The following is a 24,667-nucleotide window of genomic DNA, read 5'->3' as shown; positions in this document are numbered from 1 at the left end:
TGTCCAAGGCCACAGACCTGCGGGTGTGAAGCCGAGGAGTCCACAGGCATCTCCCGTGCCATCTCCTGCTTCTCAAATCAGCTCAGAGCCGAGCCTGGTGGAACCATTTCTTCAGTCTCCAGTCATGGGGCTCAGACATCCCCTCATGTGATTTACTCTAATACTCACAATAACCTTGAGAAACAGGGAGACAAACCTAAAGGAAAGAATGTCACCAACACAGACAATCTGATCTGAAGGGGATCCGAGCCCTCCTGGGGCTCACCCCTTTATTTTGCAGACGTGGACTCTGAGACTTGCTCAGAGAAGGGTTTCAGATGCCAAGGTTAATATGGGAGCTGGCCCTGCCCCTTTTTTGCCCCCCCAGAACAGGATGCCCCCAAGTTACAACTGCCCATCACTCACCCGTCTTCCCTCCCAGAGGCACAGGTTCTTCCTAGATCCAGGTAGAGATCGGCATCCAGCACAAAGAGCGAGGCTGACACGCAGGTTCTCCAGGCAGTCAATTCTCAAAAGAATGAAGCGCCTGTAGGTCCTTTCTCCAGAATACGGCCCAGTCCATCTGCCGTCCCCACCTGTGTCCACACCACCATCGTCTCGCTGGGCCCAGATGTCAGCTTCTACCCAATGCCACTGCTTCCCTTCTTACCTCTTAAGATCCCACCTCCACACAATAGTTCAAGAGCTCAACTACTCCTAGAAAAAACTACTTTAGCTACTCACTGCCCTGCTGAAACCATCCCAGGGTTTTCTTTTCTTTTTTTTTTTTTTTTAGGGCCACACCTGCCACACATGAAAGTTCCCAGGATAGGGGTCGAACTGGATCTGCAGCTGCTGGCCTACACCACAGCCACAGCACTGCAGGATCGGAGCCGCATCTGTGACCCACACCACAGCTCACGGTCCCTCGGGATCCTTAACCCAGGGATGGAACCTGCATCCTCATGGACACTGTCAGGTTTGTTTCCACTGAGCCACAGTGGGAATTCTCTTTTTTAATCTTTTTTTAATAGTTGATTTACAATGGTGTGCCCATTTCTGTTGTACAGCAAAGTGGCCCAGGCATACATACATATACACACATTCTTACATTATCCTCCATCATGGTCTGTCCCAGGAGACTGGATACCCTTCTCTGTGCTGTACAGAAGGACCTCATGCTTATCCAGTCTAAACATAATATTTGCATCTACTAACCCCAGACTCCCAGTGCATCCCGCTCCCTGCCCTCTCCACGGTTTTCCAGTATAGGGGGGCTAAAATCCTCACCCCTTTCTGTGGTCTACAGGGCCTGACCCAGCCTAGTCTCTGATGTCATTTCACACTATTCTCCTCCTCACTGACTCTGTCCAGGCTGGACTTCCTTTTTTTGTTTTGTTTTGTTTTTTGCTATTTCTTTGGGCCGCTCCCGCGGCATATGGAGGGTCCCAGGCTAGGGGTTGAATCGGAGCTGTAGCCACCAGCCTACGCCAGAGCCACAGCAACGTGGGATCCGAGCCGCGTCTGCAATCGACACCACAGCTCACGACAACGCCGGATCGTTAACCCACTGAGCAAGGGCAGGGACCGAACCCACGACCTCATGGTTCCTAGTCGGGTTCATTAACCACTGCGCCATGATGGGAACTCCTGGACTTCCTTTCTTAAACACAACTCATCTGATTCTGCCTCAGGACCTTTGCACCTGCTATTCCCTCTATCTGGAATGTTCTTCCCCTGATCTCCCAACTTTACATCCTTCGCAGCTTGATCATCATCCTTTCAAGAAGAGGATCACCCCCCCCCCGTCACCAGCATCCCCGTGTCCAGATTCCACCTCTCATAGCACGCGTCACTCTAAAAGGATCTCACTCAGCCTTTGCTCCCTTGTTTATTCTCTGTCTCCAAAACCAGAATGCTGAGTCCATGAGAGCAGGGACCACCTTCCGTTATCTTCCTCATCCCTTCCTCTGGTGTGGTACCACTGTCATCCACTGGTCAATGGGACTGGCTTCACCCTGGGAGCTCGTTAGGAGTGTTGAGTACCTTAATGCTTTTGGCGTTATTCCTGGAGGCTCTTCTGCGCTTTAGAGTTTGCAAGGCAGCATTCTTTGAAACAAGTATTCAAGCAAACACGTAACAAAATGAATGAATGAATGAATGAATGATGTCACGCTCTTTCTCAAAGATATAGGCAGGGAGTGTCTCTTGCCAGTAAAGTTTATGGCAGGTCTCCTGGGACAGCAGAAATTGAGTTGATTTAATGGAGTAAGGTATAAAATATATAAAATAAAATATATTTAATGGATAAATAATATAAATGAATGTGTTGTCCATCATCTAGAATGTTGAGAAACCATGGAGTTCTCTCGTGGTGCAGGGGGATTAAGGGTCTGGCATCGTCACTGCAGCAGCTCCAGTCACTGCTGTGATGTGGGTTTGATCCCTGGCCTAGGAACATCCATATGCCACAGGCACAGCCAGAAAAAAAAAAAAAAAGTATAAAGAATTCTTACAACTCAACAGTTAAAAAAAGACTATTTTAAAAATTGGCAGAAAAAAATAAACATAGGGGTTGAGGATCATAAAGAAAAGGCTTAAAATCTTGAAAAAAAATGGGCAGAGTTCCCCTGTGGCTCAGTGGGTTAAGGATCCCACATTGTCATTGAAGCAGCCTGGGTAAGTGCTGTGGTGAGGCTTTGATCCCTAGCCCAGGAACTTCCACATGTTGTGGCCATGGCCAAAAAAAAAAAAAAAAGAAAGAATGCTGAGAAACCAAACCACTGGCCCCTGAAGTGCCTGGAAGTCTGTGGTGTCATAACAGACATGTTTAGTGTCCTATATTAGTGGACAGGCTTGCTATCTTTGCTCCAGGAGGACTTATCCCTTCTCCTGATGCAATTTTAAAAATGACGTCCACTGGTCTAATTGATAATTATTTGAAGCTCGATGATATCTAATTATCTATAAAATAAAATAATGGTCCATAAAACAGCATAACTAATTTTTTTAACAAACACATCACAACACAGAGTTCAAAATGAGTGAAGTCTTTCCAATTACCCACCTTGCACTAATAATTAAGCAGAAAAAGCTAAATTAAACTTGGGTCTTTGCTATGACTATTATTATGTAAAAACACACAAGAAGTTTTGCCAGAATTTGGACTCTGCTTGCTGGTGCCGTGTAGAAAGGCAGAGACAGAGTTTTGGGTGAAGGAGAAAAAGATAGCTTTATTGCTTTGCCAGGCAAAGGGAGCCACACCAAGATAAAGCCTTAAAGACTGTACCCTCTTTGGGAGAGATAGGGAGGTGGTTTTATAGTTTGGGTGAAAAATAGGGCCACTGAACAGGCTCAGAGTAGATCAGGGCTTGCCTTGTTTTTCAAAGCTGGTGTTTAGGATTGGTTCTGGGGATCCTTCTTTTAGAATGAAGATGCTTCACCAACATTTTCCATTTGTTGGGGGTTTCAGTTCTGCAGAATGCAAAGCTATTGTTATGTATATTCCTTGAGGCGGGACCAGGATGCTGCCCCAAGGCTGCCCTATTGTCTCCTGAGGGCTCCTCCCTGGTCTCTGCATCCCCTCCCTTCCCTGATGAGCAACTGTTGGAACCTGCCCTTCGGACCTCAGGGATGATCATGGAGGCTGAAGTCCATTCCCCCAAAATAAGAAATGGGGGACACAGAAAAGCCTGTGTGCCCAGGAGCCCCACGGGGTCCCACTTGGTTTCAGAAGGTATCAGAAAGGAATGTAGACAGAAGAAGGTGGACAATTGTTGTGGAGAAGGGCCTGGACCTGGATTTTTCATTCTGGATTTTATGCTCTCCTCTGCTATTATAAAAGAGTCCCCCGTAGATAAACATAGGATGTTTGTTATTAAAAATCATAGATGTGATATAATTGATGCATTAAAGGCTTATACAGGTTTCTACCTCCTGATGTGGGATAAACCACCCATTTTGAGGTTGGTTGACTGGGTTCAGATCCCAGCTTGCCCTTTGCAGCTGGATGACTTGAATCCTCAAAGGCCGTGAAGCCTTGCAGAATATGAATGGGAAAAAGACCTAACTTGCCGAGTAGTTTTATATCAGGTTCCCAGGACACAGTTGGGATTCAAAAGTACTAGGGCCCTCTTCCCTTTTTTTTTTTTTTTCTTCTGCCTTCAAAAGAACTGATGAGGCTGGCACAAAATATCTAAAAGACTAACAATAAATAGGACTGGCTGTGCCTCCTTCTGCATATATAGTGGCAGAATATAGCAAGCAGATATCAGTAGAACTCTTGAAGCTGCAAGACATTTCCAAAGACCACAAACACCCCCAAAGGGTTTACATATTCAGACACATTCGAGTGCTTAGAAGAACATATATTCAGAGTTCCCATTGTGGCTCAGGGAGTTAAGAACCTGACTAGTATCCATGAGAAGGCCAGTTAGATCCCCGGCCTCAATTAGTGGGTTAAGGATCCTGAGTTGCCACAAGCTGTGGCGTAGGTCACAGATGAAGCTCAGATCCAGTGTTGCAGTGGCGGTGGAGGCCAGTAGCTGCAGCTCCGATTTGACCCCAGCCTGGGAACTTCCATATGCCACGGGTATGGCGCTAAAAAGAAAAAAGAAAAAGTTCCTTACAAGAGTGCCTTGTTTCCCAGTCTTATTAATTTATTTTATTTATTACTTTATTTTATATTTTTTATTTGACTTGATTGTGTGTGACTTCATTTCCTTAGTTTAATTTTATTTTCTTTTACAAACACATCTGGGTGGCCTACTCTGCCTTGGACACTGCTCTCAGCGCCTCACAAAAATACCAGCTCATCCATCCTCCCAGCAATCCCATAGGTTGGCGCAATTATCAGCTGCATTTCACAGATAGAGAAACTGAGGCCTGGAGAAGTAAAATCGTCAATAAATCCAGCTCTCAATTGGCCAAAATGGTCTTAGCCATGGTTACCTTATAGCCTGATTCACTCACTAGCTGACTCAGAGCAAATCTGGGACCTTCTCTATGCTGAGAGAGGCGGTCTCGTGTGCTGCAAAGGTCAGTGGTGCGAACAGGCTTGCAGCAGTGTTCAAGTGGAACTGAGCTTCTTTTCTGACTCATAAGAATGAGTGGGGAAAAAAACTTCAAAGAAAATAGGGCTGAGAGCATCTAAACACAGGAAAGTTTCCAAGTTCTTTATTTTATTTTTTTGCTTTTTAGGGCCGCACCTGCAGCATATGGAAGTTCCCAGGCTAGAGGTCAAATCAGAGCTACAGCTTCCAGCCTATGCCACATGCATAGCAACACAGGATCCGAGCCTCATCGGTGACCTACACCACAGCTCATGGCAGCACCGGATCCCCCACCCACCGATCAAGGACAGGGATTGAACCCACAACTTCATGGATACTTGTTGGATTCGTTTCTGCTCTGCCACAATGGGAACTCCAGTTTCCAAGTTCTGATTCTCTGCTTAAACAACTTGCACCGCAAGGCAGGCAGCTGAGATGCATGAAAAAGACACCAAGCTTAGAGTCTGAAGAAACTAGCGGTGGGTCCTGGCTGACCCGCTGTCTGGCTGTGTGATGTGGCCCAAGTCCCTACACTCTACCATCTTCTGTTTCTTCACTCTGACACTCAAGAGTGTTCCTTTTATTGCCTGAAGGGGTAAAGAAAATCAAACGAATAATAGCTCCTGACACACAGTAGGTACACACCAAAAATGCTGGTTGAGTTCCACTTGAAAGTTGAGATAGGGAGTTCTCTTGTGGCTCAGCAGGTGAAGGATTCCAACTGTCACTGCTGTAGTTCACATTCGATACCTGGCCCAGGATCTTCCACCTGGCATGAGAACAGCCAAAAACTAAATCCATAAACAAAGTTGAGATGGTCAAGGCATGCACAGTGGATCTGTGAGATTTGTTGCCCTGCAATCGCACTCTGCCTCCAAATTGGAAAACATACCACCACCCATCTGAGAAACGCACGCTGCTCATGCTCTTGGGTTCTTTGGTCCTGAATTTTTTATCTTCCAAGAATAATGACCTCAGCCTTGGGCATTTCCAGGGGATTAATGACCAGCGGAATTTAATGACCCCAGCTCCAGCCTAGAGCCATCCCCCATTCCCTGGGTGCTCATTAATTCCAGGTAGGCCAGCAGCCTTTCTTCTCGCTGCAACAATCATGCTCAAGTTCAACCCTGATGCAAGTGGAGGCACCACTGGGACCCACGCCTCTGCTTCAGTCCCCGGCCTGATCCAAGCTCCTGCCACTGGCTCATTTATTTACAGGGGCAGCAAGACCATAATTAAAATATGCTAAGGAATTCCCCCTTCCTACGGCAGCTCAAATACATGCCTCCAGCCCCGCCACTACCTCCCTTTCAACACACAGACACACATGTATTAACTTTTAGGGAGGCAGCTCAGCATTGCGCCACATTTTCAGTAGAAGGATTTCATGAGATTTTAATGAGTTTCCACCACCGGAAAAGAAAGCTCACAAAGGATCCATGCAAATTGCTTTGTCTTGTGCGGCAATCCTAGGAATGATGGCATGCTTCAATATTTGGCTTCAGTAAGGAGATACACATATGCTGATGCTAGCACACCAGCCCCGAAGCACTTCTGCTTGCAAAATTGCAAGGCGAACCAGTGCTGCTGAGGCATGGTGTGGTCCATGGGATAAGACTTTGGGCTGGATTTCCCCTGGGGGCATCTCCTGGCTGGACTGCAGGCTGGTCACCAGCACAAAGACACCTCCACTTGGATGCAGAGTTTGTCCAATGGACACACTGTAAGTCTCCAAAATTACTTCCCTCTGGGGGAAGAAAACTTTTTTTAATTCTTATTAATGAGCTGATAGGTGATTCAAATGTCACCATCTTTCTTCCCAGGGATAAAATCAGAAGAAAAGGAATTGACTCTTACGAAATGAGAGACTTGTGTCTGGTCCCTTCATCCCCCCAACAGCCTCTGAGATGGTCCCTATTCTCCTTATTTCTTTTTTTTTTTTTTTTTTTTTTGCTATTTCTTGGGCCGCTCCCGCGGCATATGGAGGTTCCCAGGCTAGGGGTCGAATCGGAGCTGTAGTCTCCAGCCTACGCCAGAGCCACAGCAACGCGGGATCCGAGCCGCATCTGCGACCTACACCACAGCTCACGGCAATGCCGGATCGTTAAGCCACTGAGCGAGGCCAAGGACTGAACCTGCAACCTCATGGTTCCTAGTCAGATTCGTTAACCACTGCGCCACGACGGGAACTCCATCTCCTTATTTCTTTGATAAGGAGACTCAGGTTCAGAGAGGATAACAAAGTGACCTAACCAGCAAGGACAGTATAGGGGGAGGAAGCCCAGAGACCAGAGTTTCTTCTCCTTCATGTTGTCTGGAAAGACGGACCTCAGAAGGACTTCTGGGCTGGAATCACAAGTCAGGTGAGCTCACAGCTAGGACTGCAAGACAGGGCTGCTGGTCCCCTGGTGCACTAGAGTATCCATCACAGGTAACTGGAGGAAGGAGGACCTGTGTGAGTGAAAGCACCCAGACGTAGGGACAGGGTGAGTCCAGGAAGGAGAAATCATAGCACAGAAAACCCTCTTAGTAGCCTGAGAGAAAGAGTCTTTAAAGAAATGCCTCTGTGTTGATATGTGCGTTCATACATATGTGCCTGTGAGTATACACAAGGCTTATGCACAGATACATAGATACGTATAATTTTACCAATAATAACATATATCGACATTTATTGTTTAATACCTCTCAAATTCAAAATCGGTGTGCCTGGAATGGCCAAATTCCCTTTTGCACTATTTTTGCCATTTTCTTCATTTCATAAGGAGAAGAGCTTTGATGTTCTTCTTTCTTCCGGCTTTATTGTGATATATGTGACATACCGCACTGTGTATGTTTAAGGTGCTGGGCATAATGATGTGACTTAACATATATCATAAAATGATGGCCACAGTAAGTTTATATAGATACAAAATATTTTTTGTATAGATCTCATCATCTCATATAGACACAAAATATTTTTGTATTTATATGTGTCCATCATCTCATATAGATACAAAATATTTTTTCTAGTTATGTGTGAGAATGCTTAGGATTCACTTTCTTAACAGCGTTCATATAAAACATCCAGCAGGGTTAATCATATTTATCATGTTGCACATTTGATTTTATGAATAATAGAAGTTCTTCACAAAGCATATGTTTGCATATTTTACAAATGGAATAAATATAAGGAAGAAAGTAAAAATCCCCCCGCATCCTACCAGCAGGGCGCTGGACACAACTTTCTAGAAGGGAGAGGAAAGCAGCATGGCCTCTGGGAATATAGTTCCCTTCCAGTCCAATCCCCGTGCTTACTTGCTCATTGAGAGAGGGACCATGCCCTGCCCATCTCTGAATCTCTGGGGCCTGCCCAGCACCGAGCCTGGCTGAGCTCCACAAGGTCCTGGCTGAACACAAGAGTGTGTGACCCCAGGAAAGAAGCCAAGAGATATCAGTGACCCATCGGAGATGTGACATTTTTCAAGTGGGAAATTAACAGCGATACAGCAGGTGGCTGTGTGGAGCGGCTGGTATTACTGGTATTAACAATATAGCAGGTGGCTTCTGAGTGACCTTAAAATCTCTGAAAAGAACGCTTAGTCCCATCAATAACAATGGGAATATCAATTTACCAAGTGTTTTGTGCCCATGACCTCACTGGCCTTCAAGAGAACCCCATGAGACAGGTACTACCAGCCCCGTTTTTCAAATGCATAGATGAAAGTTTAGAGAAGGCAATGTCTTTCCTGAAAGTCAAACACCTAAATGTTGTAGAGTCTTGGGTTCAAGGACTAAATGTAGTAAAGTCGAATTCTAGACTCTTTCCAAGGTGATAGCTATCAACATTTTACCTTCTCTCTCGCTCTCCAGATTCCAAAAATCCAGAGCTAATTCTGCACCAGCTCTAAACATAATAAAGCCATCCCTTTTGACTACAGATGAGAATGAGAAGGAAAAAAAAAAAGGGACAGGAAAGAACATCATTTACCATTGAGGAATCCTAAGTACAGAGAGAGAGGGTGAACCCCCCCTCGCCCCGCCCCATCGCCACTTAGGGTCCAAGACTTTTTCCTTTCTCATTCTTTCTGCACCTGTCTCCCCACCTCCTTCCCACTGCTTGTTAAGACCTTCTAGCTTTGCCCATCCCTAAGGCTTTCACTGCCACAAATTATATATATTGTTTAGCAGAGTCCTTGGATAAATTTAAGTCATTGTCTGAAACGCACGCCTTCTTCTGTTGCCTCTGCAAAAATTTTCGGTCGATTAAGCAACAATAACATGGATTCTTCTACAAGTATCTTGGGATGCTTGCCTAGAAAACTGTATATAAATTCCATTGTATGGTCGTCAATTAAACCCCATTGTCTAGAAAAGTCACCTGTCTGACTTGGGGAAAAGTGGGTATGAATGCAAAAGACCCAGCAACGTGTTGATGCTGAAATCTAACCACCTAATTTATGCCACTCAGCTTGAAGGAGAAAGAACGAGCAATGTTTTTGGTGCCTGGAAGCTGGGGGGCTGATTTTACCAGCCCGTTCTGATTGCTAACGGTTTGCTGAGGGGGCACCAGGCCCCAGAAGTTTAACCGCCTCTGAAAACTAAGACAAGGAAGACAAAGAATACTTTTTTGTCATTCTCGGTGCAAATGAAAGAAACTTGTCATTCCAACTTCACAAGACGGTGCTCGAAGATGAAATGTTCAACTCCATTGGGACAGCCGGGGTTTTTTTGCTGTTATTACAGAAGAAAATTATAACCATAAAAATGTCCAATTTAGAAAAAAAGGTGCCACTTTAGTGTCATTTGCATAAAAGCTGTTACACACAAATTGTTATAAAGACAAATGTGTAGCACTCTTGTTGAAAATTGCTTATACCTTTGGTGCTTCGCCTCAAACGACATAAAGGCCTCTTCAAACTGAAATTCATTCTCAGGTAAATAAAGCTGAAAGCGAAATTTCGCCTATTGGAAAGGACGTGAGTGGTTTTTCCTGGAGTCTTAAAACAGGTTCGGGGAGGCGGCGCCCCCTCCTTCCGCCCCTGCTGTTCATTAGCTTATCTCATCCTCTTGTTGACCAGTGGCTCTCATCACATGGGGTCCTCCAAGGGCGGGTGCTCAACCTATGATGACCCAAGTCCACGGATGCCTGGGACCTCTGCATGTGCAGTGCGCAGAAGGTATGCCAAGAAGGAGGCCAGAAAGTGCTTCTCTGAAAATGAGCACTTGCGGGATAGACTGCAGAATTGTCCCAGCCCACCTGACATGTCGGTCCTGCCCTCTGGCAGAAACTCAGTTCACCTCTTAACTCATAGGCTTCTAAGCATCACCCTGGGGACCTTGTATGAGTCCTTCAAGGTACACACATCTCACTCTTCCCACGCTGCCCCTCTGCCTGCAATCATCTTCTGATTTATCCTGAAGAATTTCAAGGTATTCCTCCAGGGTCTTTTTTTTTTTTTTTTTGGCTTTTTGGGGATCACACCTGCAGCATATGGAAGTTCCAGGCTAGGGGTCAAATCAAAGCTGCATCTGCAACCTACACCATAGCTCATGGCTACGCTGGATACTTAACCCACCAAGCATAACTGAGTTACTTTGCTGTACAGCAGAAAGTAACGCAACATTGTAAATCAACTATGCTTCAATAAAATTTTAAAATATGAGTTCATTGTTAGTAAGTGGTGGATTGATGAGTAACTTTCCACAAACCACAGTGAGTCACTTTCCAGCCGTCTCCCCTGGTCAATGGCAGGACCTGTGTCTGGCACATTGAATAGTCCGATTCTAGAGCTACAGTCCTCCTGGAGTAGCCACTCCACTCAAAAAGCCCTGAGCAGTGGGGGGGTCATCGTTATTAACTCATACCATGGGCTACATTTTTCTCAAACACCCAGTTAGGAAACACTTCCACTGAAATACCCCAACTGACTTATTTTAACCAGGCAAATTTCTAGCAGTGTTAAGTAGCTGTATGTTGCTGTTGTCATTTTTTTCCTTAAAAAAAAAAAAACTTTGTGGAGTTCCCGTTGTGGCTCAGTGGTTAACGAATCCAACTAGGAACCATGACGTTGCAGGTTCGATCCCTGGTGTTGCTCAGCAGGTGAAGGATCCGGTGTTGCCGTGAGCTGTGGTGTAGGCTGGCGGCTATGACTCTGATTAGACCCCTAGCCTGGGAACATCCATATGCCACAAGAATGACCCAAGAAATAGCAAAAAGACAAAAAAAAAAAAAAAAACAACTTTGTGGAGGCATAACGCATGTAGAAAATACACGGTTTGATGTGTGCATCTTGATGAGTTTGGATATATGCACACAGTGTGATACCATCACCTCCATCACGGCACTAAACATGTATCACCTCCCAAAATTTCCCGATTTCTTTATATCTGCGTGTGTGTGTGTGTGTGTGTGTGTGTGTGTGGTAAGAACACTTAACATGAGATCTAGCCTCTTAATATATTTTAAAGTACACGATACAGTATTACTATCTATAGGCTCTTGGCTGTGCAGAGGAGCCTATGGATAATAATTCAACTTGCATAATTAAAACTACATCCTTGGAGCACAACTCCTCGTTCCCCGAGTCCCTAGCAACCACCATTCTATCTTCTGTTTCTAAGAGTTTGACTATTGTGAATTCATGCAGTAATTATTCTGTTTGACTTGTTTCATTTAGTGCAATACTGCTAAGTTCACCCATTTTGCTGCACATTGTAGATTTTCTTTTTTTGGGTTGAAAAATATTCCATTGTGTGTCTTTACCAGATTTTCTCCCCTAGTTTTATTGCGATACAGTCAGTGTACAAAGACGGCTTAGAATCAATGTATATAATTGTCTGGCTTTGGCCATATGTATATACTAGTGTTACCATCAACCCAATAAGGTACTAAATGGACCCATTAACCCCAAAGTTTTTCTTGTGCCCTGTTGGTAGCGTGTAGGCGTGTGTGTGCTAAAAATACCTGAAGACATATCTATGTTCTTAACATATTTTATTGTTGTTCCAGCTTTGAGGTGTACCTGACAAATGCAATTGCAATATACTTAAAATGTACAAAGGGATGATTTGAATTTAATACATGTGACACCGAAATGATTCTTTTTTTTTTTTTTGTCTTTTGTCTTTTCTAGGGCCGCTTCTGCGATGCATGGAGGTTCCCAGGCTAGGGGTCGAATCGGAGCTGTAGCCACCGGCCTACGCCAGAGCCACAGCAACGTGGGATCCGAGCTGCATCTGCAACCTACACCACAGCTCAGAGCAACGCCGGATCCTTAACCCACTGAGCAAGGGCAGGGACCGAACCCGCAACCTCATGGTTCCTCGTCGGATTCGTTGACCACCGCGCCACGACGGGAACTCCTGAAATGATTCTTAATGCACCCATCACATAGCTACCATTTTACACTGAGGATGTTTAAGATCTACTCTTGCCGTAATTTCAAGTCTCTGGTGTAGTGTTATTACCTGCAGTCATCATGCCATATACTCTAGGTCCTCGAAACGTATTCCTCTTATAACCGGAAGTGTGTATCTTTTTAGAACCTCTCCCCGTTTCCCCCAAACTCCACCCCTGGCAGTCAACATTCTACTCTTTATTTCTATCAACTTCTCCCTTTAATTTTTGTCTTTTTAGGGCCACACCCTCAGCACATGGAGGTTCCCAGTCTAGGGGTCGACTCAGAGGTGTAGCTGCCCGCCGACACCACAGCTCACAGCAACACCGGATCCTTAACTGAGCGAGGCCAGGGATCAAACCCTCGTCCTCATGGATGTTAGCTGGATTCATTAACGACAGAACTCGACTTCTCTTCTTTTAAGATCCCACATATATAAGTGATAAATTATAGTATGTGTCTTTCTCTCTGGCTTATTTCACTTAGGATAATAGCCCCACGCAAAAGAATGAAATCAGGCCCCACTCTTACACCATGTACAAAGTCAACTCAGAATGGATTAGAGAGTTAAATGCAAGACCTAAAACCATCAAGTGCCCAGAAGAAAACATTGAGGAAAAGCTCCTAGACGTTGATCTTGGCAAAGGTTTTTTTTTTTATTTGACACCAGCAGCAAAGGCAAAAAGAAGAGAATAATCAATGATAAGACTATGTCAAACTAAAAAGTTTCTTCGTAGCAAAGGGACAATCAACAACATGCAATGGCAACCTCTGGCATGGGAGAAAAGACTTGAAAACCGTATATCTGACAGGGAGTTAATACCCAAAATATAGACCATATATGGACTCACACAACAAAATAGCGAAAACAAATAAATAATCCAATGTAAAAATGAGCAAAGGACATGAGAAGATATTTTTCCAAAGAAGACATACAAATGGCCAATAGATGTATGAAACCTTTTTCAACGTCACTAAATCAGTAAAAAGTAAATCAAAACTACATGAGATGTCACTCTGCACCTGTTAGAACAGGTATCAACAAAAACTAAAGAAATAGCAAGGGTGGGTGAGGATGTGGAGAAAAGGAAACCGCTGTGCAGTGTTGGTAGGAACGTAACGTGGTGCAGCCACGATGGGAAACAACATAAAGATTCCTTAAAAAATTAAAAGGAGAACTATCGTAAGCCCAGCAATTCCACCTCTGGGTATTTATCTAAAGGAAATGAAATCACAATCCAGAAGAAGTGTCTGTACTCCTGTGTTCATGGTACCATTATTCACAAAAGCCAAGCCATGGAAGCTACCTAAATATCTGTTGACGAGTGAATGGATAAAGAAAATATCCCACACACGCACACACTGTATTTTTTTTTTTTTTTTAGGTTTTAAAAAAGAAGGAAATCGGAGTTCCTGTCATGGCTCAGTGATTAACAAACCGGACTAGCATTCGTGAGAACACGGGTTTGATCCCTGGCCTCACCGTGAGCTGTGGTGTGGGTCGCAAACGTGGCTCGGATCCCACGTTGCTGTGGCTGTCGTGTAGGCCGGCGGCTACAACTCTGATTCCACCCCTAGCCTGGGAACTTCCAATATGCCATAGATGCAATCCTAAAAGACAATAGACAATAATAATAATAATAATAATAATAATGTTAAAAAAGAAGGAAATCCCGCCACTTGGAAAAATGTGGATGGAACTTAAGGGCATGATGCTAAGTGAAATAAATCAGCAAAAGACAAATACCATATGACCTCTCATACCTGGAATCAAAAAAAACAGAAACGCCCCAAAAAATCCCCCAAATTTCCCATCGTGGCGCAGCAGAAACTAATCTGACTAGTAACCATGAGGATGCGGGTTCAATTCCTGACCTTGCTCAGTGGGTCAGCGATCTGGCGTTGCCATGAGCTGTGGTGTAGGTTGCAGAGGTGGCTCGTATCCCCCTTTGCTGTGGCTGTGGTGTAGACCAGCATCTGTAGCTCTGATCCGACCCCTAGCCTGGGAACTTCCATATGCCTCAGGTGTAGCCCTAAAAAGCAAAAACAAAGAAACAAACAAACAAAAACAAAAAAAAAGAAGCTCATAGTTTAAAAGAACAGATTCCTGATTGTCAAAGGCAGGTGATAGGGAGTGGGTGGAGAGAAATGGATGAATGGGATCAAAAGATTTTTTATATTTTTAAAATAATTTTTAATAATTGTTTCATGCTATCAGTTTATTATACTTGATATGGGCTGAAATTTCCAGTTCAAAATTTTCCAATCACAAATCTATGTTATCTAACTTAAAGTTAACTGTTCCCAGAATAGCATGAACTTTTTATTTTGAAACACTGGTGCTTTAAGAGAGGGGAAAAAAATACACAGTTCTATTTCATACTGGGTTTTTGTTTTTTGTTTTTTTGCTTCTAACCATAAACAGTATATTCCATATAACTTCCTGGAAAATGCTAATTAAGAGAAATTTCTCTCCACCTTCAAAATTTTTGAAGGAGCTGGTTTAAATAAGGACAGAGAAATTAATAGAGGTATCTAGTTTTGTCATGTTTGAATCAGTGATGACTGGTGTTTCTTAACATACAATATGAAAATCAATAGGAATTTATTTGAGTTTAGATAACAAGACATGATAATATGCAATAATGTTTTCAAGTAAATAGGCAGTAAGGAATTCATATTTTTTTATTGATGTTGTCTTTTTGCCATTTTTTGGGCCGCTCCCGCAGCATATGGAGGTTCCCAGGCTAGGGGTCCAATCGGAGCTGTAGCTGCCAGCCTACGCCAGAGCCACAGCAACGCCAGATCCCAGCTGCATCTGCAACCTACAGCACAGTTCATGGCAACGCCGGATCCTTAACCCACTGAGCAAGGCCGGGGATCGAACCTGCAACCTCATGGTTCCTAGTCGGATTTGTTAACCACTGAGCTACTACGGGAACTCCAGGAATTCATATTTTTAACTGAATTTGTATTTTAAGTCTTGATCTCGTCTTAAAATTTGAAATGTGTTTGATGGAATAATCAGAAAACAAATGTTAGACTATTTTGATCTCTCAATGTATGTGGCTTAAGAAAAAAATAATAAACTGACTTTTTTTTTTTTTTTGCTTTTGCTTTTGCTTTTTAGGGCCACTCCCGATGCATATGGAAGTTCCCAGGCTCAGGGTCAAATCTGTGCTAGAGCTGCCGGCCTACACCACAGCCACAGCAACACCGGATCCGAGCCACGTCTGCACCACAGCTCACGGCAACGCCAGATCCCCGACCCACTGAACGAAGCCAGGGATAGAACCCGCATCCTCATGGATAGTAGTCAGATTCGTTTCTGCTGAGCCAAGATGGGAACTCCCAAGAAACTGACATTTTACTGAGCACCAACTGTATACCAGAAACTCTGCTAGGTGTCTTGTATAAATAGCAACCCTATAAACGCAAACTACTGCATTTGGAGTGGATAAGCAATGAGATCCTGCTTTAGAGCACAGGGAGCTATATCCAGTCACTTGTGATGGAGCATGATGAAGGCTAATGTGAGAAAAAGAGTGTATATATGTGTGTGTGTGTGTGTGTGTGTGTGTGTGTGTGTGTGTGTGTGTGTGTGTGTGTGACTGGGTCACTACGCTGTACAGCTGAAACTGGAATAACATTGTAAATGAAATATGAGAAAAAAAAATTTTTTTTAAAGAAAACAGTAAAAAATAAAATAATAAATGTGAGACTTTTAGGATATGTGAATGTTGATCATTTCTAAACGAGTATTAAGGGTTTTTCTGTGACAGTAGTAAAAGAAAAAGTACAACTTGGCCATTATCTTTCAAAAGAAAAATAAGAGTGAGATCATTCAGCTTGGGCAGGCATGCAAATTCTCCTCCAGCTTTTTCAACGTCTGCTTTTCTTTCTGACAAAGTACTGCTGGGGAAAAGCCTTGCTCCAGCCATGTGGGTGACAGAGACCGTGAGAGACTCTGGATCGCTTTAAGGAAGGAGCACCACAGTGCTGGGAGAGGGGAGGGGCTGCCCCCCTCCCTTAGAGAAGAACTTAAAGATGCATGGAGAGGAAGATGTGCTTATTTTAAAGGTCACAGGTCTCGATGAGATAAGGCTAAAGAGGTGGCAATCTCACCAGGGCTCAAGTGGATTGTGGGAGGATGTTTGCTCAGGCCAATTCATCAAGGCTTGTCTAGATTAGACATTCATGAAACCATGGCTGGGAAGGCTGAAAAGGAAACTGCTAAGACCAAGACATTTCCGGAGCTCTTTCAGAAGGTTCTGTGACATCTGAAAATACTGTGTATCTATGAAGATTTAGAATCCATGGTTCTATGCAGTCTGACAATGCATGCCTAGCAAGACGCAGCAGACAGCAGGAGTTCAAGCCAATCACATGCAGGTTTGGGGGTCCTGAGGGAAATGTAATAAGGGGCACCCCTTCCTTCCATGTGATTTTGAAACCTGTGGAGAAGCCAACCAGGGTCCGCAGATAGAAGCCGCAAGACATCCTGATTATTGATCAGGGCTCATGGAAGCTTCTCTCTGTTGGCTTCCTAACACTTCAGTTCCCCTTCGCCTGGGGAACACGGCTCTTTAAGATGGACAGCATCAAGGAATGGGTAGAAATCCTTTCACTGGTCAAATGGCTCCCAGTGGAAAAAGAGATCTGAGCCAAGCATCCTAGAGCATTCTTTCCAGAATTCCCCATTAGAGAATTCACCCGCGCCCCCCCCCCCTTCCCCAGGGCAGACCCGGGGAAGATACAGAGATTGGCTAAGGGTGGGATGCTAGCAGAATTTCCCCACCCCACACTCAGGAGGAAATTCCAGGATGGGGAAGAAGCACCCGCCCCCCTCCAATGGCAGGTTTGAATTGGGATGCTATGCTCATTCTCACCAGAACATAGACATAGGACTAGTCTCAGCCTCAAATAAGGCTCCAGCTCTAGAGAGGCAGACAATCAAGATGGTGTGGTGCTTGGAGGCCAGGTCCCCGGGGAAGCTGTGAGAATAACTGGAAACAATTACCCTGGAGAAAAGATTCCAAAGCAGCCAACATGCTTCAAATTTTTTTTCTTTTTCTTTCAGAGGCGAGGGAGCAGACTTGTTCTCTGGAATTCCAGATGGAAACCTAGGAGCCCTGGTAGAAGTCACAGGAGACAGACTGCAGCTCGACGTAAGGACGAACTTTGTGACAGCTGGGATATGCCTGTGCCCGCCGTCTTGTGCGGGAGTGAGCTTCTCGTCTCTGGGAGTGTGTGAGCAGAAGCTGGGGACCGTCTTCCTGGGACGCTGTGAAGGGGGTTTCCTGCTGTGGGTGGGAGGGAGGACCAGATGGTTTTGAGGTTCCTCGAGGAGGCTGCGTTTCTCTGTTTATGTCCTTTCCGAAGACAGACTTGCCGTATTCTGGTACCTCCCGTGTTTTGCATCTTGAAATTCAGAGATGGGGCACGCCCACCTCTTAGGAAAAGCGTACAATTCAGGAACTCCTGGGTCACTGTCTATGGAGAAAACACCTGCGATTTTTAGTAGAATCCAATCACCATTTAAACGTCCTTGCCCAGCGCTTTTTACACCCTCAAAATGATGGACGATGTTTGAGTATATACCATTTATGGTTCCAAGTCACTTTGTACTTAGAAACTTCCTCAAACTGTCTAAGGCAGTAGGATCCTCATGTGGCCCCAGCAATGCTTGGGCACGTTCATACAGCGAGTAAGGGATCGACACAGGATTTAGAACCCAGACAGCCTTGGCTCTGCAGCTTGCGTGCTTAGCTGATGGGCCAAGCTGCATCAGCCCGGAGCAACTTTCAAGTCATGATCCTTTGCAGACCTGGGCTCCCCCACAATAGAAGAAACGGCCAAGATGTACAAGTCCACGTCTGGAGAGGGGAGTCAGCTGGAGCAGCACGGGCTGGAGGGTTTCAAGATGCCACCGAATGATCATCGCGGCCAGCAACGATTTGTCCCTCCAGTTTGCCAGGACATAAGCTCTTGACATGTATGAGATCATTTAATGTGGACTCTTCCTACTTCTCCATTTTACCAAGGAAGAAAGGTGGTGGGTGGTGACAAAACTTACCCAAGCCCATGGGCCAAACCCATCGTAGAGCTGGCGTTCGAACTCAGGCAGTCCAGCTCCAGAGACCACGTCCCTCGGCACTGCGACCTGTCAAGGCAGAGCCAGAGCGCCCATCAGAAGCAGCCTGGAAAAGAGGGTATCATTGAGGTGTGAAAAGAGTTTGACATTCGGGCACTCAGCACAGAAAATATCTGAAGCCGCCAGTGCGGGAGGCGCCCAGGGGCCTGACCCTGAGGGCGGACCTTGACCGTTCACTGCATGCATGGACTCCAACGGTTCTTCAGGTCTGCATCCTCTGACCACAAGGAGGATGCGGAGAGACTTGGAACTTTGTCACGTCATCTGCAAAGTTAGCATTTCTCTGTGTGTGTGTGTGTGTGTGTGTGTGTGTGTGTGTGTGTGTGTGTAATTCCATCTGGGAAACCTTTTCCCCAGTGTTGCATTAAGAGCATTTGCAAGACCCTGGTGTAGCTCGTGAGTTTCCCCACGTTGAAGAGATCCAGATGCAATGTCCCATGTGGTGACAGACGTCCTGCAGAACCCTGTCTCCTAGCCACATTATCCTGTCAGATAAAGCATTTAGGACCTTAAAAATGAAATCTCCAGGAGTTCCCGTCGTGCTGCAGTGGTTAACAAATCCGACTAGGAACCATGAGGTTGCAAGTTCGATCCCTGGCCTCGCTCAGGAGGTTAAGGATCTGGCATTGCTGTGAGCTGTGGTGAGGGTCGCAGGTGCAGCTCGGATCTGGCATTGCTGTGGCTCTGGGGTAGGCCGGCAGCTACAGCTCCAATTGGACCCCTAGCCTGGGAACCTCCATATGCCGTGGGAGCAGCTCAAGAAAAGCCAAAAAGACAAAAAAAAAAAAAAATGAAATCTCTGGATCTCAGGCAGCACAGAGGCGCCTCCAACAGGAGGGCAAGGAGAGCCCCTCCTCCCTTCACTCAGCAGATAATGACGGAACACCTACTGAATACCAGGCACCGTGCTGGGGAGACAGCAGAAGGACAGACCAAGAAATAACCAGACAAATGCAGAACACTGTTGGAGAAGCAAATGAAAACCTGGCGGAGGAGTGACCAGAGGAGGAGGAGTGCCACCTTCTTGTGGAGTGGTCCCTGTGGCACTCAGTAGCGATCCCAATGAGACGAGGGCACGGGCACTCGAGGCAAAAGATGAACAAACACAAAGGCGAGGCCAGTGGGACCAGAGAGCAGTAAGGATGCTAGGCGTGGGGACACTCGCAGAGGAAGATCATGGATGGTCTTGAGCCCATGGTAAGAACCAGGGTTTCCACCTGGGGGATATGTACAGAGCTTCTCTCTCCCTTAGTTAGGAAGCTTTATCTGGGGAGTGGGGGCAGGTAAGAACATTAGATTTATTTTTCCCCATTTATTAATTAAAGCATAGTTGCTTTGCAATGCTGCGTCAATCGCTGCTATACAGCAAAGTGACCAAGTCATACACACATATATATATATATCACATTCTCTTTCTTATGTTATCTTCCATCATGGTCTAACCCAAGACACTGGACATAATTCCCTGTGCTATACAGCAGGACCTCATTGCTTATCCATTCTGAATGCAAATAGTTTGCATCTACTAACTCTAAACTCCCCATCTATACTACTCCCTCCTCTCTCCCCCTTGGCAACCACCAGTCCGTTCTCTATGTCTGTATGTCTCTGTTTTATAGATAGGTTCATTTGTGCCATATTTTAGATTCCATATTTGTGATATCATATGGTATCTGTCTTTCTCTCTCAGACTTACTTCACTTAGTGTGAGAATATCTAGTTGCATCCATGTTGCTACAAATGACATTATTTCATTCTTCTTTATGGCTGAGTAGTATTCCATTGTATATATGTACCACATTTTCTTAATCCATTTATCTACGGATGGACATTTAAGTTTTCATGTCTTGGCTATTGTGAATAGTGCCACTATGAACATAGGGGGTGCATGTATCTTTTTGAATTGTAGTTTTGTCCAGATATATGCCCAGGGGTAGGATTGCTGGATCATGTGATGGTTCTATATTCAGTTTTCTGAGGAATCCCCATATTGTTTTCCATAGTGGTTGTAACAATTTACATTCCTACCAACAGTGTAGGAGGGTTCCCTTTTCTCCACACCCTCTCCAGCATTTGTTGCTTGCAGACTTATGTATGACGGCCATTCTGACCAGTGTGAGGGGGTACCTTATTGTAGTTTTGATTTGCATTTCCCTAATAATTAGTGACCTTGAGTATTTTTTCATGTGCCACTTGTATGTCAATAAGCTTTATTTTTTGAAGTAGTTTTAGGTTCATGGAAAATGAAGGGGATAACACAATCATCTCTCTATCTGGCACACAGTTTCCTCAGTTATTAATATCTCGCCTTAGTGTTTGTTACACGTTGTGAATTTGTTGTGATTAATGAACCAATATGGACACATTGTTACTAAAGCCCATAGTTTACAACGGGGTTCAGTCGTGTTGTAGTTGAGTGTTTCTGAGTGTGCATTCTCAAGTATCCACAACTGCTACAACATACAGAATAGATGCATTGCCCTAAAAATGTCCTATGCACCACCTACTCAAGCCCCAACCTCCCCACTGGCAACCCACTGACCTTTTTATGTCTCTAGAATTTTGCTTTCTCCAGAATGTCATATAGATGAAATCATACAGTGTGTATGTAGGCTTTCAGATTGGCTTCTCTCAGTTAGCAATGTAAGTTTTTCCAGCGGCACAGGGTATGTCCATGTCTTTTCATGTCTTTGTAGCTCATTTCTTTTGTTTGCTCAATAGTTTTTCAGTGTCTGAGCACACTAAACTTGTGAACCCAAGGACCTGAGCATCTAAATTAACTCATTCACTAAGAACATCTCGGTTGTGTCCAGCTTGTGGTGACAACGAATAAAGATACTACAAAGATTCATACGTAGGTTTTCTGTGGATATTAGTTTTCAATTTGGGGGGGTAAGTATTGGGCATGATTGCTGGATTGTATGGTAAGAATACATTTAGTTTTGTGAGAAACCACCAAGTGCTTTTATAAAAAACAAGGGATCTAATTGAGGGTTAAAAGATTCACGTGGCTGTTGGTAAAGAAAAGACCCAGGTAGGCAAGCTTGCAAACCGACTGAACTGAACGGAGCAAAGCAGATGCAGCCTGTCCAGGCTGGAGATGATGACACCTGACCAGGAGGCAAAGGCGATCTAAAAAGGACCTCTTTCGAGAACCCAGTCTCTCCTGCCTACGGCCCATCTACGAATGAATGTGTTTGTAAACAGGTGCTACATTTTTGGTTGTGTGTTTATATTTTTCGGCCGCCCCACAGCATTTGAAGTTCCTGGGCCAGGGATCACTGCAACAGATGTGGCAATGCCGGAGTCTTAACCCACTGTGCCGGGCCAGTGATCGAACCTTCGTCCCAGTGCTCTGAAGATGCTGCTGATCCCGTTGGGCCACAGCGGGAACTCCAGGTGCTACATTTTTCAAATGTGATCTTCCAAAGATCCCTCCTCCCTGGTGATCTTCGGTTCAAACAGCAAGAAAGAGGTTCAAAAAGGGCCACTTTGCTTTCCGTAGTTGGAGAATACAGTTCCATACAGTATCTAAACCTAACAATTTAGCAGAGATTGTCCTTTGTAGTAATTATGCAATGATCAGTGTCTCTGTCTCTCCGAGGGGGAAAACCTACTAAATATATGTTCTATCTAAAATTGTAGTTTTTATTGTTATAAACCAGGACAAGTGAGGTGTTGTTGCATATTTAGCAACATATAATTTACCTCTTATACATCTTCTTTTAAACTTGTGGTTACCTTGTCTCAAGGTAAAGAGCAGCAAACAATAAATTATTGTCATTATCTTATAATCAAACACAGAGCCGGCAACAATGGATGTCATTATGTCCTAATGGGGAAATAACCAGCCAGTTCTACAACGGCCATTATGGCAGAAAAATTTAATAATGCTCCCCACCCCCACCCCAACGCACACACTTCTTATTTTCAACACCAATTAAAACTGTTTTCAAGCGTTTCTTCCTACATTGTCTGAATCCCAGTTAGCAAAATGATTGTTTAGCAAATGAGATCTGGCAGCAGGAACTAAAGGATTCTGCTTCTTTAAATAGTGAGCCAGCTAAGGGAGGCAGAGTCTGTCTTCTGGGGGAATATGTGCTACCTGAGAGAGGAGGAGAGAGGGGCCCTGGGAGGGTCTCCGAGAATCAGTGAGAATAGAGTGACATGGAGCAAGGACCGCAACCCCATCAAAGCACACATGTGCTACTGAATTAAGCATGTCACACTCCAGGATGGAGCCTTGCATCTCAGCCTGGCTCACCCCAAGGCTGCCTGCATGGACCCCTTCTGGGTCACAGCATGACCCTGCTACCCTCAGTGAAACTGACCCCTGGTGGTCCACCTCCGGCTCCCACAGCAGCGCCAGCCTCCTGGCCCCCCAGGGGACAGGCAGGGTGACTTAAGTGGACCCTCCAGATCCACTGATGGCTTCTGAGCCCACACAGTATGAACAGATAACCTGTTCCCCAGTTTATTCTGAAATGAGGCTAAAACTAGGTCATGCCATGTTCCGGAGGCCACCAGCATGTCTGCCCATTCCCAGGACAGGGCTAACTTGGTTCCCAGCAAAGTGTAACCCTGGTTTCCGCAGCTCCTCCTTCACTGCCAACATCTCCCTCTTCTTCCTCCCTGGAAGCTGCCACAGGGCCTGGCCTCACTCTCCATGGAAACATGCTCTCAAGGTCATGTACCCATGCCCAAGAGTGCTGGCTGGGCATCCTTTGTCCACTCCCCCACCCCACCCCCCAGAGCCACTGAGACTCAGCTGCCTTCTCAGCTGGCTCCTCTCTTCTAGGATGTTCTTTCCCACAAGGCTCTTTGGCTGCCTACAGTGGACATAAGGAGGCCCAGCTCTGCCCAGATCCTTCTCATCGGATTGGAGCCACAAAGCTGAGAGGTGGCATTTGCCTTCCAAGGTCATTGCAGGTGGGACTCGGGCTGGCATTCTCAGCACACCTACATAAACGGTCCCACAGGGCAGCAGTTTGAGGGAGAAAAGATTTTCTTACTCACTGCTGCTCTGCAGGGCTTCCAGAAGGTTCCAGTGGGTGCTCATAAATAGTTGTTACTATGAATGAATGAACAGGTAAATAAATGAAGCTTAGAAATTACCTAGTTTAGGGGTTACTAAAGGTCTTGGACTCCCAGATCTCTGAAAAATCTAAGGAAAGCTGTCAACATTTTAGAGAAAATGCATATCCATGACATGTTTGCACACAGTTTAAAGGTTTCACAGCTCTCTCTGAAGGGCTGGAAAGCACGTGGACTTAGATTCCAAAATGCTTATTCATTCGTTCCCCCTTCAGCATCAAGATGAAGAGACTCAGACAAGTCAGGAGGTTGGCCCGAGGTCACAAATTGCCTTTGGGTCAGCCCTAGAACTTAAATTTCCTGCTTCCTACTTCACTTCCTGTCTACCCCCACCCCTACAGCTTCTCAAATCATTTGCCTCCTCCTGTGCGTTCAGAACGAATAATCAGCCTTTCAATTTGGCCGGGTGGTTGAGCGTTTCATTCAATTTACATGAAAAGTTCTGATTTTAATTTTTCTAATATTCCCATTAATAACGTTGGTGTAAGCCATCAGCTGGTTGCCCAATGTTAAAATGTCTTTGAAACAGAACATGAATGCAAATAATTAAAAGGGGGAAAAAAATCAGGGGGAAAGATATCCATTTGTCAGTTTTGGCATAAAAAATGTCTTGGAATGCAGTGTTTGGGATAATAAAATATACGGAGGTTTTTTTAAATAAATGAATTCCAATAATAATCCTGTCAGTTTTTGCAAGTCCCATCATTCTTTCCTGAGGCACTGTGATAAATCTTTCATGGCTTCGAAAAGCTCTATGGAGTATCTCCTCTGGGTCAAAGCCACATCTGGCTCGGCACTAACCCATCAGAGGTGTTGCAGAGTAGTTCCTGCCCACGGTAGGGCCCCAGTTGCATGGAGAAACAAAAAGCAGGAGCCATGGTCAGTTCTGGGCCGGAGGGACCTGTAGGGACCCATGTGGGTGGCAGGGGTGTGTGGGTCTGGGTGGGGGCACAGGTGGGCAGGGGCTCCAGGCATGAAGAGCAGCCTTGAGTCCCTGGAGCTGACTCCAT

Source organism: Phacochoerus africanus, chromosome 9 (assembly GCF_016906955.1).
Source record: "Phacochoerus africanus isolate WHEZ1 chromosome 9, ROS_Pafr_v1, whole genome shotgun sequence".
NCBI classification, from domain to species: Eukaryota; Metazoa; Chordata; class Mammalia; order Artiodactyla; family Suidae; genus Phacochoerus; species Phacochoerus africanus.
This window is presented reverse-complemented; position numbering follows the sequence as displayed.